At 47.5% G+C, this 13674-nt stretch overlaps 1 protein-coding gene across 17 annotated transcripts in view; it reads left to right on the forward strand.

Moving 5' to 3' along the window:
• Positions 1-13674, forward strand: part of LOC116848712 — a 336115-nt gene that overhangs the window by 154387 nt on the left and 168054 nt on the right. The window contains exon 1 of one of the 17 annotated variants that reach the window (XM_032825086.1): positions 1959-2237. The exons of the other annotated variants lie outside the window; for them this stretch is intronic. The gene's annotated coding sequence lies outside the window, so the exon portion shown is untranslated. Of the gene's footprint in view, positions 1-1958; positions 2238-13674 lie in introns of those variants that run through there. 17 annotated transcript variants of the gene reach the window in all.

The raw sequence follows: 13674 nt of genomic DNA on the forward strand, positions 1-13674 counted from the left end.
GCCGTTCTGGAAAACGTAAGGGATGACAATTATGCCCTACAGGTAATTGCCGGGTTGCAGCTAAACGGAGCGCACGCCCCAGCTCGCCCTTCCGCGCCACCTGAAACGCGAGCTTTCGCCAGAAAATCATGGGCTTTAAAAAGCGTCACGCTCTCCTCGAAGCTCTCCTCCAATTTATCGCGCGGTTTTGCGCCCGGTCTGCGCGACACACGGCGCAATAAGAGTATTGCGTCCCGCGTATTAATTATTTAACTTTCCGTCCGTCCCGGGACTTTTATTCTGTCCTCGCGCCGCGTTGGCGCGTTGTTTGCGCGTTTTGCCTTTTTCCGCTCTTTTCAAACACTGTTTTGGTTTTTCCGCTCTCTTCAAACACCTACCGCGCCGCGGTGTTTTGTCGCTCGTGTTTCCGCGGCTTCATTCAACGTCTTCGGGAAGCTTGCATCGTCGTTATATTCTAACGAAGTAGGGATCGACGATTTTCGCATTATCGTGGCTGCGCGTAGCGTGCGTACGCGACCAATGCAGCGGGGAGAGCATCCGTCATTGCAGAGCACTTATTTAATATTATTCGCTCATGTGTGCATTCGTGCGTGTGTGTACCATGTTCCATTTATATTTCAGTTGAGAGCGTTGTGCGAAACAAACTCGTCGCGCGCGTGAATATTGAATCGTGTCGAAACTGCACGCGACGAATTTGTGCGTTAAAAGCGGAGCTCCTGTTCCTTTTTATTATCTCGATTTGATTGTGGTCTATAGAAACGTCCTAGGTATAATATTATGACGTAGTGCGTTCACTTTGAACTCGCGTACGCGTGCATTAGCGCGTGCGCGCGTATATTCGTAGAAATATTGATAAAGAAGTGGGTCAAGGAAATTGCAGCTTATGCCCTAACGTCGGTTATTCAACCGGACTTTACTTTTTACTTGCGCCACAAAGGAACATCCATTAATGATGCTCTTCCTTTCTCTTTCGAATTTAAAAGCGAGTCATAAATAGCGAATCATAAATAGCGTTTAAATCGCCGATGCGTCTCGCGTGACGCAATCGTCGCGGTAAACTTGTCGTTCGCCAGTTCCGGCAGTCCGACGAGAAATCTCCCCCTTTACCCCGCTTCAATTTCTTTTCGATCGCTTACGCGATGCTGATGAATTCCCGGGCAAAGCTTCGCCGATGACATCTCGTAGGAGAAACGTTTTCCCCTGAAATATTGAAAGATCGCCGGTGATTCACGTCGCGCGCGCTCTATCACAAACAGACAGCCGGCCGTCGCCGTCTCCTTCGGAAAACAGAATCTTACGGTCAGGAAGTTTTGTCAAACACTTTTGCCGAAGACTAGGAAACGCATACCACTCGCCGTTCGATCGTCACACGCGAATGCACGACAGCTCAAGGGGAGAGCCAGCAGAGGGTCAGAGGTTACGGAGCATCGGGGTGTGTCGCAAGGACAACGTCGTGAGGCGCTCTCTTTCTTTCTCTCTCTGTCCGTTTCGCAGCCGCTCGCTCTCTCGCTCCCTTCGATGACAATGACGATCGTTCGGAAAATTGGCTACAAATGTATGTTATTTTGCCGGGGTAGAACAGCGCACTGCGGGAGCGCATACGCCCGGCATGCATTATGCACGCGGTCCCCGTAGAGGCTGCTGGCCGGCTGACGCTTATTTCGCACGCGCTTTTTCCCACGTGCTTGTAAGCCACGTACTCCGACTATGCCTTTACCTACCTGGTGTACGTAGAATTTCTACGTGGTGCGGAGAGAATGCGGCAATCTATATACGCCTGCCTGTCACCTTTACACCAGCCAGCTCGACGCGGCGAGTTTCTACGTCTCGGCCACGTGGCTCGTAAAGACATACGTAAAGACGGTCGTCTGCGTCGTCGCACTGACGGCCGACGCCGTCATATATCGCGATCAGTGTGTTTTAAACCTTGGCACGCTTTGTTTTGGCTTACGTGTATGTCATACGCAACGTATCGGAAATTCGTGTGTCAAGTCGTTCGCGCGATGTTGACGTTGACGTGTCAGTTGAGAGTACTCCAGATAGTCGGATCGGCGCCGTTTCTGGACTATGTGTCGCAGTGACGTTCACGATGTCGCCAATTTGTCCTGATAGTGTTGCCCGTGCATGATTAGAGCGATCTGACAAGAACTCGCGGGGAAAAAGGACGCGGTTCCGTCGTGCCTCGTCGTCGTGGAACATCTCAACGGCGTTTTGCGTCGAAAAGAGTGTCATTCGTTGTGAGTATTCGATGAAAATCACTTGTTCACTCGTCCTAAATGCTCGGACAGCTTAATTGATAAGTACTAACAGCGACACGATAGCGTCACGCGAGGCAACCTCCGAGAAATAGGAGAGACACGATAGATTAATGAGACGCTCGTGCGCATTATATTGCGCGCCTCGCTTTCTTCCAAGCGTCAGGAATTTTTTATTGGAACTATAACCGTATACATGTGCAACGAGTCAAGGAGCACTTGCGCGTTGTTTCTTCGAGCGCCTTAGCGTGCCGCTGCCATGAGAGGTCTGCAATTATAATTTTGTATTTTGTTGCTGCGCGCTAAGCTCGCGCAGACACTCGCAAAGGGCTTCATGTCTGGGTGCTTTTCGTTCGTGCACATGTCGGTCTCGCGAGGGGAGCCTGAAAAAGCGGGGAAAAAAATGGCGCGACGCTCGGGTGTGATGTCGTGTCGTTCGAGTGGCGGTCGCATGCCAGCCGGAGAATTACCGTCGAGTGGCTAGAGTTACCGGCAGGAGAACACGTATAGAGGCTGACGCGTTCGCATGACGGATGTCGATTCGATAGCTCGATTTCACTGGGCTCGCAATTCCGATGCCCCGCCGGCACCCCCGAGAAATTTTACACCGATCGATCGCGATTATCCTTTCCGCGTTGGCCGCCGGAAATTCAGTGGAAATCGACGGCGATGCTATCCGAAAGTCTCTTGCGCGGTTCCAATCGCCCAGTGGTATTATTTTCTGGCCGAGAAAATCGACGGCGATCGGCCACGTTTACGAGAGCTTACGGTGTGTTAACCCTGGAACTCTAAACGTTAAAAAGTCAAGTAAACCCCGAACAACGCATTTTCATTTGCTCATTGTTATTTTCCGGAAAAATTATGGAAATTCAGTTCTTTTTTTTCTTTTCAATCGGTGTCAAATATTGAGAAATATGAATCTATTCATGATTCATTCTTTTCGCGATTCAGTGAAAGAAGTTATAATGAAAGAACAAAACACACATATTTTTAAGAATGGTAAGGTTTGAATAGTTGGCAAACTTTTATCTTATGTTTAAGGCTCTATATAGGATTAAATCTACCAGCGGTACAATTTTCATGATTCAGATCTCATGTAGTACTGTTGGACAGATTCTTCAAAGCATCCTTTACACAGTGATTCTCTGAACATTTATAAACATAGCATAGATATTTTTCATGAGAGATCTCTTACGTAACGAAGTCTTTATAATATTAAAGACACGTATATACTAGAAATAGTAGAAACAGAAAGAAAAAATTACACGTAATGTGACTTTGGTACTAATAGGTATCGCTGTTTAATATTCACGTAGTTGCGACGAGAAAGAAAAAGAGACAGATTGAGGTAGAAACAGAGAGAAAGAGCGAGAAAGGCTTGAACCGCGGTATCTGATAAATAAAACATACGTCACAAGAAAGAAGGAGCCAGCGAACAGGCGCAGCGTTCGTGCGATATCGCCGGCAATATTGTGTTTCTAGAAGAAAGCACTGTACAAATGTGCGGCGTAACTGCCACATAGTATGAAGTCTAGCGGCGGTGAGCGATAGGAGGAGAACGGCGTAATAGAAGGGTTATGCGTTTTTAAAGCGCGGTTGCGCAGCACGAACGATGCAGTATTCATTAAAATAAGGTCAGACACGGTATTATTATGACGATTATGCGCTTTTGCAAGCGCGCCCTTCGCCGAGACGGCGGGTATTCTTTCGCGTGAACGCCGCCGCCCTGGCGAGATAGGGTTACCCCGTGTCCCGCGCGTGGAATCGCGGGCTCGCATGGTCATTATAAAGCCATTAATCATATAAATAGGGCGAAGGAGGCAGGACCCAGAGGGTGGCACCCGCCGTTCGAGTGAGGACGGTCAAGTCGAGTGAATTATCGATAAACGCGGACCTTCGAGTTTCCTGCGGCCAGGCCGGCGATACGTCCGCGCCTATCAATTATTCGATCTACGTGCAAACCACCCCTGCTCGTCCTGCGAAAGCGCACCTCCGCGCCGTCACGCGCGACTCGTATTCCGGTTTCCCGTCTCCGGAATCGAGCCGACCGGCCGCGAGATCGGGCCCAACGGCGAATCGTATGATCACACGAAGCGACTCCAAGTTAGGTGCTCGATCACCGCATTCGTCGTTTTAGATTTGTTGAACCACTCGCTGACATTCGAAACAACTCGTGATTGTGAGACCTCTCGCGACCTCTCGCGGATTTTGAGACGGCTCTTTTTCTTTTCCTTCATATTGTCAAGGCGCGCGCGCGCGCGTTTATCACGCGATACGCGCGCGGCTATATTTCGAGGTGAAGTGAGTCATTAAGTCAGTGCCGTGGACTCTCTTCTTCGGCGTTATACGAAGACGCCCTGCTGCCAGACGACTCTTAGACGGAGGATGAGGAGCGCTGCGGCGGGAATCGTGGGCTGGGGCGGGGATTACTCATCCGACCGAAAGGAGATTCCACTAAGCTTTCAGATTTTACCCTCTTAGCCGACCAAGGATTATAAAACGCAAATACGTCCCGTGATTAGTGAGGATAAAGTAAACATCGGCCTTCCGTCGCGGTTGTTGCTCGTGCGAAATACTCCGGGCGACGACGACGGTATGAAGAAGTCGGGGGTGAACGGCGCGACACTCTCCGACAGCTTGACGTCTCTAAAGTGTAGGTGTAAAAATCGCGTGCACGATGATCAGTTGGAAAGCAGGGAAATTAGGACGGAAAACTTAAGCTGATTTCCTTTTTCAATTACCTAGAAAAAAGATATCTGAAAAATAGAAAATATTTATTCGGTGGGTACTAATAACAGACTCAATTAAATTTAATTTGTTTTATTTGAATAGAACAAACATTTACTTACATGAAAAAGGCTAAAATTTTAACTTTATATATATATATATATATATATATATATATATATATATATATATATATATAGAGAACCCTAAATATAAAAAAGTTACGTAAACACAGAACTTGAGTTAATTTTACCCAGCGCACTTTTACTTGCTCATTATTTCTGGAAAAATAATCGAAATTCAAATTTTTTTACCTGATTTAGGAAACATCGACGAATATGAATCTATTAATGTTTTTGCGATCTAATGAAAGGGACTATAATGAAAAAACAAAACACAGTTGTTAAAAACGGTAATGTTTAAATGTTTGTCTGGATAGATTTTACACATGTTTAAGGCTAAGAAAATATATTTTATATTAGTACACGCAAATATATATATATGATCAATATCCACACCAAATACATTTTCTTTTTTCAAAAATATCTTTTTTCTCAAGTGTAAAATGCAATTTTTTCTAGTTGATTTTTTTTACAAAATTTTTACAATTGAGAGCACAGTCGAGAAAGCTGATGATGATGAAAAATTGATCGTTTATGATCCAAGGAATATTTGAAATTCAGTTGGTTTTTAAAAATTTATGTTGGTATCGAGGATCAGAAGATTGAAGAATAGATTAAGGCTGCGCGTCTTACATCGCAGCACGCGCAACGCAATCGATTACTTGTCCCGGCGACAATGTCAACGATTGTGTTTGACGAATATGGGAGACTCCGAAATAATCGGTACTTTAAATCCAGTCGAAGGCGGGTCGAACGGGACCGGGTCCGAAATTCGATATAATTTCGAGGGTAATTTCGAGATAGCCACTTTACGCGGATAAACTGTGGGAAGATAGAACTTTAGAGCGCGGGGAAGCCTCAAGCATCCTACGGAAGTCTGGCTCTAATTAAGCGGCCCCTACCCCTGCCACGGCTCCTTCACTCATCATCTTTCATCTCGCTCTACCCACCCCGCCGTCATCCTCTTCGGCTCCTCAGCATCCTCGCGGAGGTCTGAGGTGAAGGTAAGCATCCGTCCCGCGCGTGTTATCATATTCCTGATTGTTATGTCTTCGCTGACGATACCCCACTGCTCGTGTTTTCTCTCTTGGCTCCTTCTACTCTCGCCACCCACTCGTCTCGCCCAATCTCGTCTCTCTCTGTCACTGTCCGTCTTGCTCTCGTTCTCTTTCTCGATTTCTCTTTCTCTTGGATTATTCGGCTGAATAATTTCTACTCTGCAACGCTCTTTCTCTCGATCTCTCTCTCTCTTTCTCTTCCTGCGTATCCACTTGGTCCGCGCTGTCTCGTTTCTTCATGGCTGCCTGGCAATACAAGAGAGTACGAGTTCCTAATTAAATTCCACTCTTTCCTAGCGAGCCTTTTTTTAGGTTTTCTCAACCGCACCTTAATTGCGCGGGAATCGAGATGGCTGTTGCCCTCATCAGCCACTCGGCACCGATCCTCCGTTCGCCTTTTCCTTTTCTCTCGTTCTCTTTCCCTTTCTCTCTTGCCTCCTGCCTGGCCCGCTCTTAATTGGCGCATAATTATGTAAACAATTCCGACGTCGCTTCCCGACTCTGACGCTTAGCCACAAAGTTACTGCTACCCTTGTCCTCCAGCGTTGCAAGTTTCAAAATTAGCTCGAGATAAAGTTGCGGTCACGATTCGGCTTTATAAGGAATGCAAGTTTATACTGATAAAAATTCGCCAATGTCAGCGTAATACACGGCGATTTAATTGCAACCGCTGCACCCGTGGAATTTAAAGTATTACGCGATAGAAAAGGGAAAATTGTCTCCATCCAATTATTTTTGGAGATGGCTTATATTGACCGCGCTCGAGAGAAACGCGGATTAACAAAAATCCAGCGCTGCAACGATCTATTTACGGCGGATCGGGGGTTGGTTGAACGAAAGGCGGATGGTTTCGGCAGAGTAGGCGGGTTGGAAGGGTGGTTGGGAGGGTGAGCCGTGCTTGCGGCAACATTATCTAAAATTCAAGCTGTAATTACTTTGCTGGGCGGCGCTCCGCTTGATTTATAGTCATCGCGCGATGCAGCTGCGTGGGTGTAAGTAATTAAAAATGTACCATCGCGTGGAACGGCACCCTCCCCCACCTTGTAGGAAGACGGTTTCGAGCGGGAATCCGGGGGTATGGGAATTAGGGGTTGCCGCTTTTCTCAGGCCCCGTGTATTGTCTCGCGCAACGCGAACGAAAATAATCGAACTGAAAATTCTACATCGCGATTCACGCCGGAATTGAGACGAGAGAGCAAACGAGGGAGTAATATTTTGTCGTGGACTGCACCGTGGACTTTCTTAGGGATAGAACAGCTCGTAACGTTTCGTTATTGGGGCAAACAATACAAAGAAGGATAAAATATCTCTCAGAAATTTATTCTTTTAGGAATTTAGAACAAAGAAGTCTATTAATAAGTATAAGAAATTTATAACAAAGTGGAAAAAAGATTTCTCTCAGAAATTTATCCCTCTAGAAATTTAGAATAAACGAATTAGTTAATAAGCCTAAGAAATTTAGAATGAAGAAAGAGAAATTTTTTCTCTCTCTTTCTTTCAGAAATTTATTTCTTTAGGAATTACGAAAAACTGTTAAAAATCTAATTCAGAAATTTGTAACAATTTTTCATGGAAATTCTGGAGAATTCACTGGAGAAATGATCGAGAACAGACGAGAGAATTGTACCATTTTTCTTCAGAATGACGCGTTTGTCCCGACGAATTGCTAAAGATCGACGACAATTCCTTCCGCTTCCGCCACGCGTAAAAAATCGGCCGGTATTTTTACGCGAGCGCTCTCGCGGACTGCTCGGAATTGAATCTCAAGCTCGGAGAAATGGCCGTCTGCCAGGAAGCGATCGAGCGGCTACTTGCGCTTACACGATCATATTTTTCGAAATGCGAACGCGCATTTCTTATGTGGCCGGTAACGATTAACCGGTCCGAATACGGTGGCGATCAATTTGGCCGTAGACCGAGGGCGGCCGTGGCGGTTAGTTGGCACAGTCTCCAGGTTAATTGGCCATTCATGGTTAATTTAGTCCGGCGTAAGTCCGTGAGGCGACGAGAACGACCCTTTTGACCCTCGGGAGACTCGTCGATTTCGTATTCGTCTCGTGATAAAGTAGACGACAGAGCTCGTCAATCGTTGATATCGATTTCCCGGCGGTCGTTGTCGGTCGCGACCGCAACGTGCTCGCAAAAATTGCGCTTCACGGATGTGCTCGCGGCGCGTATTAATTAGTCGGGTCTACTAACGAGTGCGCGAGTAAATGGTTCGTGACCGAGGGGCGGCGGACTTGCGAATCGTAACAGTTGTTACGGCGATAGTGGCTGCGAACGAGGTAAGAGGCGGAATGCAGATTGGAGAAAAACGTTAGCGGGGGCTGGTGAGGTGGACGAGGGAGAAGGGGCCGGAGTTGGGGGCGGTTTCGATTTGAAAGTTCGGTACTTTCGTACTCGTGTGTGCCCCACCGTGCAGGGATCTGTTTTCGCGGGTAATTAAGAGAGCTCTAACGAATGGCCGCGTTTTTAACGTTCGCGCGCTTCCGCCGGATTCCTACGTATTTTTGCGAGTAACTTTCTCCCCCGAATAATTTGCGCCGGATGCTATTTGCGCGTTACATTGGCTTACGTCAACACCGGAAACTGGAGCAACATCACTCCGTGACCCGACTGATCCGTGGCGGAAGAAAGCAGTGTTGTGCTTCACGCGGCCATTCTCAGGTTACTGTTGTCACGTTCAAACAACATTGGCTATCTTTATTTGTGAACGTCAGCTGCATCCTGCAGTATCTGCATAATCAGTGATCGGGAGATAGAATAAGATGGATGTTGACGTCGTGCGAAAAAATCATACTAGGAAAAATATCTAAGAAAGAAGAAATACTTGTTTGCTGGATACTAATAATATATTTTATATAATGAGAAAATTGCCTTGAAACCTTAGCTCTTCGTAAAAAAGCCATTATTTGTCCCATTTAAATAAAATATTTTGGATTTGAGCGAATATGTTATTAGAACCCATCGAATAAATATGTTTTGATTTTTAGATATTTTTCTTTCAGTATATCAATTCATGCGTGACACTTTCCGTTTATGTATTACTCGATAGTAATTTTGTTTCTCTCCTAACCTTGTCATAATTTTCAAGGAACGAAACGACATCACGCCGTTATGAGTAACACGCGGAGCCTCTTCGCGATAACTCTTCGAAATTGAAATTTGAATATGCGATGGTCGGTCGAATAGGGAGAATCGGGAGAAGAGAAACATAGAGAGAAAGAGAGAGAGAAGGGGAGGGGGGAAGAGAACAGGGGGTTGTTCGCTTTGGCGACGTAGAATTCAAGAATACCTCGGGGAGATTACTAATGCGGGCTAACTACGGCCAGGACTCGCAAGACGACGTCTGAGGACCTCCCGAGGAAACTCCCAGTCGTTATTGCATTCTCGTATGAGGGTAACTGCGAGATAGGACGAAAGAGGCAGGAGGCGGGTGGGATAGGGGGAGAGGAGGCGAGAGTTAGACAGCGGTGTACGTGGTGCTCGCGTTACCTATAACCTATTCCGGACGCGTCAGCCCATGAATGAACTTCTCTCGGCGGTTGCTTATCCACTTTCCTACGTGTTCCTCTAAACGCGACCTGCGACGGACTCGCGCGCAGCCGTGTCTTCCAAGTTATTACTTCGCCAGCGAATCCGCGATTCCCGTGGACTGCGTGCTCGCCCGTACACCCCCACATCAGCACGTCTTCCACAGGGGGGCCTTCGGCTGGGAGTGACGAGCTTCCGGGACTTTGAATCGACAGAGGCAACTTTGTCGCGCCTCTCACGCAGGGCACAGTTGTCGTCTGTGCATTCGCGAAGCGCTTTGGCGGGGCGCGAAATTTGGAAGTATCAGACGCAGCGAGCATATCATCATCGCGAACAGCCCCGAGATCTCAATTTGCCAAATTCTACGAGGTATTCGTAAATAGCTCGGGTATGTGTAGACATGCACACGCGGCGAGAACTCGCCTCGATATTGCGCTAGAAATTAACTTGGCGGAACTCGCAGCGCGCCATGAGAGCTGCAAACATGATATCAGTGTTCGCCTGTATCACGATTCTACGCGCGCTGTGACACTCGCAGTCGCTCGTGCGCTTGCATCACGCAAACTAATCCAATCACTCGCAGTGCCTGACGCGATGGCCAGGCAGTTTAATTCGGGTTAATGATGGTCAGGCGAGCCGAGTCTATCCTTACGCGAAGTCTTGCCGCGCTTGTCTGCTTGGTGGGTTCTCAAAATCGGAATGGGACAGGCGGCGAGAGACCCCAGACGCCGCAATTCACACATTGAATGCCATCCGGCTCCTCGGCGTCTATACCCACTTCTAGACCCTCGTCCATGGTTTCCTCGTCGGCCACGTTATCTCGTATTGGTAGGAGGGACAGGGAGGAAGTCGGCGGGGAAACCACTTTGGTAATCTTCAAGTTTACAAGACGCAAACAGCTTAGGTGGTAACGCACCGATAAGATCAGAGTTTCTCCTTTCCCGATATACCACTGATAGCCGTCGTTAGGCCGCGGTTAGGACTTCAGCGAACCTCCGCACGGAGGTCCGCCCTTTGGCCCAGTCTGTTCGGCGCTTTGCTATCTGACATCTTGTGTACCTTGGTCAGTGATAAGGAACCTCCGGGTTCAATACCGCTTACGCCTGAGAGTCTTGCTCCGCGAGAAGTTCGACAAGCATCAAACAGCCGCGACTTAACAGTTTACACACGTGTGTGTGTTTGCTCGTTGGAGAAATTTCATTTCAAAATTCGAGATCAATCGTAAGCGTGTGTTTTCCAAACAAGCGCGATTCGCGCGTTTGAAGAAAATGCGAGTCGGCGGCGGAGAGAAGAGGTATATCGACGGAGAATTTTTGCAGTTGATAGCAAAGGATGAAAGGCTCTCGTTTTCTTGACACCATACGGCAAGGAAGGGGATGGCTTTGCGGACGGGTCACTCGGGAAAAGCGGACCATTTCACAGGTCTTTGCTTTCAAGCCTACCTTCGATAGCTTTCCCCTCGCCGAAGGAAGACCTTCGGCCATTCTTGGATGCCTTCGAAGTTCGCCTCTTGGAGATTTTCCTGTAGAATTTTTGGCTAAACGTCAATGCAATTTTCGGGACGTTCTTGATGAGACGACGGTTTGGCGTGTTTGATTCTCATTTTTGCACAATGATCCAATATCGTTCGTCGTAAATCATCTCCCTCGACGATAGTTTGATATTATTCATTCTAAACGGGTTTTATGAGGCTTTACATTTTCAATGGTAACCGTATCGCCTGTGTAATTCGCCTTAATCGCCGGGACAAGCTTGCTAAAGCACGCAACGTTGCGGGCTTTGAGTTTAATATATGCCGTGAGCCGCAAGAAACCACCTCGGTATGTCTCGCGGCGTGTGCGAGAATTTATCCCACGGCGAGCGTTCTTTTTCCCATTACCAGATGCAAATATGGGTCTAATTTTAATTTTACGTGTATTAAAATCCGGAATCTCTCGGTTACCCAGCTGACGGAGGTGTAGACAGAGAAGAGAAAGAACAAGACGACGACGAAGAAGAAGAAGAAGAAGAAGAAGAAGCTCGCCTTCGGGATAAGAAAAGCGAATCGCGAAAGCAGGGTTGCTACCAAGGGAGTGGGGCGGAGGGTTCCGTTGGGATTAGTTGGAAAGCGATTTCATCCTCGTGGGTGGTTGCAACGAAGAAAATGTTCCCCCCTTCTCTCTTCCTCTCTCTTTCTCCTCCTCTCCTCTCTTTCTCTCTCTCTTCCTCTTGCCGTGCCGCATTGCCTCGCTTTAGCGGAAAGCCGGGTGAAAACCAAAGCCTGAAATTAGAATACAAACCCATCAGTGGCGGTGTTGGTGATGTTAGGAGGTCTCGTAAAGAGGAGGAGGACGGAGAGAAGGAACAAGAGGGACACACACACAGAGAGAGAGAGAGAGAGAGAGAGAGAGAGAGAGAGAGAGAGAGAGGACGGAGGGAGAGAGAGAGTGAGATACGGAGGGGGGAGAGGAGTCAAACCGAGACAACAGACAGATTTCGAAGGAAGCCGCGCTTTCGACGAGACTCTAATTTACATACACTCCATAAGATAGCGGCAGAGCGGGAGAGCGTAAGAGAATCCGCGCCGTTCTCCCGGAAAATACTGTAATTGGTTGCGTCGCTCTCGCGCGACGAGAGTCTGAACGCGAATTGCGAGACGTGCGTGTCACCGGGGCTCTTGCGTGACTCTCCCGGATTAGTCTCGAGATAAAGAGAAGCCCTTATGATTTACTTTTGGAAAAAGATACATTCGTAGAGAGGAATTTTAGACAAATATTTTACGCAATAGAGGGATGGGTGGGGAGCGGGAATGAAATTTCCGCGCGGTTGTTGCGCTTGTAATTCACGACGGGCTAGCGAAGTCTTCCCGCCGGCGTTAATGGCCGTTTATTGCGATTGCGACGACTATGTTTGCTCGACCGGCGGTTGTCCAAGGGCCCCCAGGTGGCCGGACAAAGAAGCCCGCTCCTTGGCCAGCGAGGGTGGAGGTAGAGATCGGGACGGAAAGTTTCCAGGAGCTCGGAAGCCTAGACGACCGGGCGGAAACTTTGGCTCGGCTAGCGCTCCGGATGGCTGCTTGGTTAGCTGGAAACTCGGTGAAGCCCAGTCAGCGCCCTGGCGGACCGCGTCCTCCCCGTAGCCGAGGTCGACGACGGCGTTCACGTGGACGCGATTCTCCTCCTTGTTCTCGCTTCTCTCGCCCGACGTCGACGATAATTACCGCGACGACCGCTTTTGTCCAGCTCGGACCGCCGGGGTTTCCTCCCGCGCCTCCTGGACGCCTTTGTCGCGCAGTAAACGGAACTCCCCGCCGATTACAGTTACCGCGGATGAGAGCACCGGGGAAAATTTCCAGGCCGAGAGCGCGAACTTCGGAACAAGATCTCTCTTCCAAGAGAGATCGCGGCGCGTGGCAGCCGCTGTGGCTATAGGAAAATTCGGTTACAATGAACCCATCGAGGGGCTTCACTTCAAGTCCGTTCTATTGAAATTTCGTTACATTGTCTTCTATGCTAATAATCGGTAACGTTCGCGAATCTCGTCTCATCGTCACTCAACGTACGCACGCTTGCCTCGAGTTACCGAGTCGTCCCATTGAATACCGGTCCATTTTTTCCATTGCTCTTGAAATACGCGGAACAAGGTAACTATTCCAACTTATGTGTCAAACTTGGTTCATTAAGTCATCAAAAAAGTACATATTACAGTGGAAATACGGACAAAATTTTTTATATTTTTTATTTTTTTTATTTTTTTATATTTCTCTCATAATGACACTCTAAGGTTACATTCGCAAACGTTGATGTTTAAGAAAAAGTCTAGAGAATATCATTTTCTTTAAATTTATGTCTTTAAATTTATGAGATTCTTAGTAGATTCTATGTTAAATATACTATTATTCTACGTAAGCTAAAATGTGTGAATTTGGACATTATTATTATAAAATTACATATCGTATAATTCGTTACATAGACATGAAATAATTTGCTGGAACATAAA

The sequence above is a fragment of the Odontomachus brunneus genome, unplaced genomic scaffold (assembly GCF_010583005.1).
Source record: "Odontomachus brunneus isolate Ranch 3 - 2012 unplaced genomic scaffold, Obru_v1 Obru_scaffold_098, whole genome shotgun sequence".
Classification (NCBI taxonomy): Eukaryota; Metazoa; Arthropoda; class Insecta; order Hymenoptera; family Formicidae; genus Odontomachus; species Odontomachus brunneus.